The following is a 6,707-nucleotide window of genomic DNA, read 5'->3' on the forward strand; positions in this document are numbered from 1 at the left end:
ATATATATATATATATATATATATATATATATATTGAGGCATGCCATGCCAGGAAGATCAAAAATGTTTTTGGTCAAATATCACACCCTTTGTTAACTAAGGCAAACATTTGTCTCTCAAATTTGCCCTGATTTGTGAGATCCTGGAGTTCAAAGCCAGAGCTGAAGCGTATCTATCCTACATAAAATGTTATCTCCTAATAAAAACAGAAGGATAATTACCCTGTATTTGTTTCCTTTGTCCAAATAATCATGACTTCCAACAGGATTTATTATATATGTCATACATACATTCATTATATATACAATTATATTTTTATGATATGGCATCTTGTATATAACGCTTCTTACATTTTTAACATTCTCACTTAAACAGTTATTATTTCCATGCTGTCATAATAGATGACATCCATTTTCTATCAACGTTAAAAAAGTAATAAAATATGATTTAATGAAATATAACACAAATATGTCATTCCCCTGATACTCATTGAGTGAAAACTACTAATCAGCAAAACCTCCTCCAACTTTCAACCAGAAAATGTCATTTTGTACATTTAAAGCTCGCAGTGATTTCAAAGACTGAGCGGAGGTTTTGAAGTCCAGGACCAGCTAGACTACGTGACTGAGTGAAGAGAGGCAAAGGGCATATAACCACAGGCGTCTTCTTCGCTTGTCTCCCTACTCACACATACTTCAATCTTTAATTTCTCCCCCTCCCCCTCTTCCTTCTTTCTGAGGCAGGTTTGAGGCTGGACCGAAAGCTACTGTATATCGAGGGTGACCTTGAAGTCTGAGTGGATCACACACTTAAAAACACTGAATGCGTGTACTCTGCGCGGTGGCACTCCCAAGGCGTGGGACTGGAATGACGAGATCAACCAACAAAGGCTCCAACTTCCTGGTGCTCTCACCGCCTGCTCTCAGGCTTCATTCAGCTCCGCCACATGTGGAGGAGGTCACCTCCCGCAGGCGAGTCTCCAGGACCACCACGTGAACTTCAGGGCTTCAATGCCTGGCACCCCTTGCCGCGGTCCAGCCCATAGCCCAGCAGCTCAGTTGTGCAGGGCCCTGCTTTGCCCCTCACCCACCCAGGCCAGAAATTTCTTCAGCACAGGACGTTTGGCTTTGGGTTTTCTCTGAATCCCCATGCAGAGTTCTTGCAGCTCTATAGGTGCTTTGTAAATATGTGTCACTTCTCAGCTGGCAGTTCCCTAGAAGCTGCTCTTCTTTCCCCTGATAGCCTTTGCATCCTGAAAAGCATGGTTATTGTTGTCGTTGTTTTTGTTCTTGGTTTTTTTGAGACGGGGTTTCTCTGGGTAGCCTTGGCTGTCCTGGACTTGCTTTGTAGACGAGGCTGGCCTCGAACTCACAGAGATCCGCCTGCCTCTACCTCTGCCTCCCCTAGTGTTGTGATTAAAGGGATGCACCACTGACAGGATGACATAAATTCCATTTTGTCTCCAGGACTGACTTAAAAAAAAACAAACAGTTATCAGTCCCACCAATTAGGCCACACGTCACCAATTCCAGGAACAAAAGCATAAAATCCTCTACCCAAGGAACAGTTTGGAAATAACCACAAGAATGGGAAAATATCTTGTCTCAGGATGGGGCATCTGTACTGAGCAGCCTTACCTCATCGTGTAGTTAAATGTTCATGGCACATGAACACAGCCCACTGACCTAATTGCATCCTAATTAGATGCAAGCCAATTAGGAATCAACCCTTGAAGCTTCCCTGGCACCCACCAATGAGGTTTTAGATTACCTAGCTCTTGCTAGAATTCCCCTAGCTACCTATAAAAAGGCCTGCGCACCTTTGTCTAGGGTCGCCATTTTGTAAAATGGTTTGACCCCTGCATGCAGGTCTTCTCAAAATAAAACAGTCTCACCAATTGCTTATGTGAGTGGTGGTCTCCGGGTGGTGATTTCGAACTTAACACCACCAGACCCAGCTTGGGCCTCAGTATTTTCAACCACTGGAGCCGGTTACCAGGCCCACCATACCCTGGTCTGGGGAGAGCATTCTGTCTGGTGTTCTGATATATGAAGACTCCACAGTAGACTGGGTAGCTCAGAAGGCAAGGTTATTATTTTTCTTCAGGCACTGAAACCGTTAGCAAAGACTCTATGCTTCGTATCTGGGTTCCCACGTAATAACTTTGGGTTCTTACTTATCTACCCTGGGCCCAGGTTTTCTCATTTGAGAAGTCAAATTAGGCTTACCTGTGAGCATTGTGAGCACGCGATTGGTCATTCTCGACTGTACACTTGGCCTCTTCACCTTCACCGTGCCACTTTCTAGTTGCTGTTTTCGGACTATTTGCTTGGACAGGTGAGTGTTCCATCAGTCTTCCCCCACCCTCCAGGATGAGTGTTCCCCAGCACATATGTATGCGCACCGTGTGTGTGCCTGGTGTCCCTGAAGGTCAGAGGAGGGTCAGACACCCTGGAACTGCAGTTATTTATGGTTGTGAACCCCAGTCCTCTGGAAGAGCAACAAGTGCTCTCAACAGCTGCCATCTCTCTGGCCCCATTGTTCCATTTCGGCATCTGAATATGTGATGTTCCTGGGAAGTGCTCAATTTTTATTGGCAGGAATGTTTTATAGGGACTTAAGGTACTTCTCCAGCCCTTTTGAATAAGACAAACAAAAAACAAAACAACAAAAAACCTTTTGGGTGTGGGCTTTGTCTGGAGTCCTTTCTGAAACATTCTAAATAAAAACCTCAAATAGTGATTTGGCTTACTAAGAGACATTCTCTCACCTCTACACATAAGTGGGAAAAGAAAAAGGATTAAAAACAGATGACAAAAAAAAAAAAAAAAAAAGTGGACAAAAAAGGTAGGAACTATCAAGCTCAGTATGGTCAGCAACCCTAGCATTTCTGAGGTGGGGAGGATCAGGAGTTCAAGGTCATCCTCCACTAACTCTGAGTTTCAAGCCAATCCCAGCTACATGAGACATAAAAATAAAACAAAGGCTCATAAAAGTCATTCTAAAAATGGGCTCAGGGGTTAAGAATACTGGTTGTTTTTGCAGAGGACCTGGGTTCAATTCCTGGCTACCACATGATGGCCTACAACCAAGACTCCAGTCCCAGGGGATCTGACTCCCTTTCTGAACTCTGGATAGATATGCAGGCAAAACACTCATGCATACAAAATAAAAAATTTAAAGACAAGTCTCCCTTTATGAGGTTTGGAAAATCAAGATCACAATCCTCATGATCGGGAAGCTCAGACTTTATTAATTTAAGGGTTTCTCAGTACCTACATGTTGTAGGATGTTTGATCCCATTGTGAACCCCAAAATTGTGAACTGAAAAGCCCTGTTTCTTTGGTGTGGTTGAGCCCTGTCACACCCCTTTAATCCAAGAGCTTTCTGTACACAGGATTTAATAGTTAACCCTAGGTCAAGAGCTGGCCAAATAACCAGCTGACAGGGATTCAAGAGTTGGAGGGACTTTGAGTTGATGGATATTTAAGACAGCTTGGAGAAGAAAGGATGACAGCTCAACTCTGAAGCTTAGGCTTCAGCTCCTCAGTTCCGTGGCTTTTTGGGCTTTAAGCTAGCAAGCTTTTGGTCTTGGGTATTTTTTGGCCATTTGCTCCTGGGCTGTCAGCTGAGCAAGTGAGCCTTTTGGGTTTTTTCCATCCAGACCTGAGCTGAAAAGGAAGGTCAGCTGGTTACTTTCTCTGCCTCGCTGAGCTAGCAGGCCTTCACCCCAGCATCTGGCTCCTGAGTCGTTATTGGTAAAACAGAATGGTTGGAATTTTCCTTCTTTTAAACAATATGTAAAGCAACACATGACTAACAGGGGTCCATTGACATGTAGGAGGAAGTAGAGGAAATAAGATACAAATTAAGGGTATAAGCCATCTGTTACAAATGTCACTGGAGAACAGGACAGTGCTTGCTTTCAGCAGCCTGTTTGATTCTGAGCATTTCTTTCCCTCTCCCTGCAATGCTGCCCTTTGTCAGTCATTCAGCATTTTCTTTCCTACTATGAACAGGGCATACCTTCTTGTCTGTCAAAATAAGAGCCCTTCTGCGTGTCCATTTGTCTCCATGACCATAAGAGGATCGTGGTCAGTACTTGGTTCAGGGTTAGCCTGTGGACTGTTTCATCGGCTTCCTGGTCATGTAAGGTCTAGTTCCCACTGCCAACCTCTTAGCTACCATCTTAGCTCTGCTTTTCTATCAAACCCTAACTGTAAAACTGTAAAAGAGGGTTGTTAACTTAGGATCAAGCAGCAGCTAGGTATTGCCAGACCACAAAACAGGGAAGGGATGATAAGATGGAAACAAGACCCTTAAAGCAGCAAAAGTTCAACAATACTTTGTCTGACGAACATGACAATCTTGCTCACACTCCCAGGCAGCATTAAGCCAGGAACTACCTGGCTTTTTTGTTGCTCTCTCTGATGCCAAAAGGAGGCATAACCAAATTACCCCATCTCAAAATAGAATCTGGGAGGAACTAAAAATCTCTGCAGTCCTTTCTGTTGGCTCAATGTTCTTGTGTTCAGAAATGATGGCTAGGTAAAGATGAAACCCAAAGTGGGACATGAGTTTTTTTATTCAAAAAAGCTGGAGATGTAGTTCAGTGAAAAAGCATTTGCCTAGAATATGCAAGGTTCTGGATTCACTCCTCAGTACCAGGAGGGTTAAAAAAAAAAAAAAAGTCACTGTTTAAGGTCTTAGAAGGATGACAGTGCCTAAGACATTTCAAACAGGAGACAGAGGCTGAGGGTGGCTCAGAAGCCAAGAGCTCTGCTCTTCCAGAGGACACAAATTTGGTTCCTGGTATCCACATGGAGGTTCACAACCATCCAGTCCCCTGGAGCCTTCTTCTGACCTCCATGGACACCAGGCATGAATGTTGTGCACATACAAGCAAGAAAAAAAATTCACATTCATAAACCTAAAAAAAAAAAGAAAAAATTAAAACAGACATTTCAAGCATACGCATGGCTCTCTCCAAGGTTTCTTGAACATGCCTTGCAGAACCAGCCCAAGGTGCCATGAGTCCAACTGTGCAACGTGTCATACATTGATCCATGAGAAGTCCAGGTTTTAGAAGGGATTAAGTTGGTACCAGCAGGATGGCACTAGGCCTTTGGCCCCTCAACTCCCAGTGAGTGGGAGTAGGCTGAGAACACTCCATAGAGGCAAACATGAGATGTGTGCGGAAAGGGAAGATTCCAGAGGCTGGAACAAGAGCCTGCAACAATGACCATAGGGAGCATGCCTAGGTCAGAGAAAACCTTACAAAACTGGCTGAACCTCAGAACTACTATGGAAAGCCTGGTGTTTGGCTTTAGGTCTTCAGCAGCAATAACGAAAGAGACAGTATGCCTAATAGGTAGCCATACTGAGGGTGAACAAAGCAGACAACTTGAGTCGTCTTCAAGCTGAGAGCAGCTTTTCCCAGAGTAATGCACCAGACCAGACTATATGAGCTCCTGCACTTATTTCAGTTGTTTAAATGGGGCACAACTAGAGGTCCCAGGAAAGAGTGTGGGCTTGATTTGGACAGGTATGGATAGAGCCAAAAAGTAGCCTGAGACACCACAGGCTCCATGACTGTTTTAAAATGTGAGCAGGAAGCTGTGGCTCCTGCTGGTAACCCCGCTGTCCAGTAGTCAAGGCAGGACGAAAATTTTCCAATTGTCAGTCCAGAGCTGGGAGGGTAAGGAAAAAGAAAGAAAGAAAAAGGCCAGAGTATACCCCCACCCTCTAGTAGACAAGCTGGTGTTGAAATGCTGCAAACAGTCAAGTAGCCTTGGCTATGCCTTTTTCCACTTACATACGAGCCCCAAATCCTCAAGATTGTCTAAGCCTGCCATACTGTGAGGAAGCCCACTCTAATCCACATAAACATAGCAACATCCTACAACTCAACCTGGAGAGACCTGTCATAGAAGACCACCAGGTTCAGCTCTGCTGAGCTACTGACTGCAACCCTAAAACACAGATAACCGGCTCAGCTGAATCCTTCATTCCAGACTCAGAGGAAAGTGAGATACTCCTTTCTGGTTTTTTTTTTTTTTGTTTTTTTGTTTGCTTATTTGTTTGTTGAGACAGAATCCTATTATGTAGCATAGGCTAATCTAGAAGTCACTATAGTTCCAGCCTGGCCTCTAACTTCAACCTTCCTGCCTCAGCCTCACAACACTGAAATTAACAGTAGTATTGAGCTCAGCCATGACTATACCACCAATTTGGGGGCCATTTTATAGTAACAATTAAAACATGTTTCTGGTCTAAGAACAAATTTTCAATTCACCTGAACCAGAAATAAACTTTAGGTCAATAATGAAATTATAGCAAATTTTGGAGACTAGCTATACTAGTTTGGGTCTCAAATGTTCCCTGAAGAAGTCAATGTGTTAAAGGCATGGTCCCCAGAGTGACACTAGTGGGGTGTAGTAGGACTTTTGAGAGGGAAATTTGGAGCACTGACAGCAGGCCCTGGAAGGGGACTACGGAACAACTGCTATACCGCTGCTGGTAACGTAGGTGGCTTTGACCTGCCATGCACAATCCTGAACATGCATAGTCTCACCAAGCCTGAATTAGACTTTTCTCTCTGTTGTCTCGGATTTTTTGTTGTAGTGACAAAAAGCCAACACAAAGACCACTTTTTTCTTAAAGACATTTAGCTATTACTGTATACTGGTGTCTACTTGCATCACATG

This window comes from Psammomys obesus, unplaced genomic scaffold (assembly GCF_907164565.1).
Source record: "Psammomys obesus unplaced genomic scaffold, mPsaObe1.curated_primary_1811, whole genome shotgun sequence".
Taxonomy (NCBI): Eukaryota; Metazoa; Chordata; class Mammalia; order Rodentia; family Muridae; genus Psammomys; species Psammomys obesus.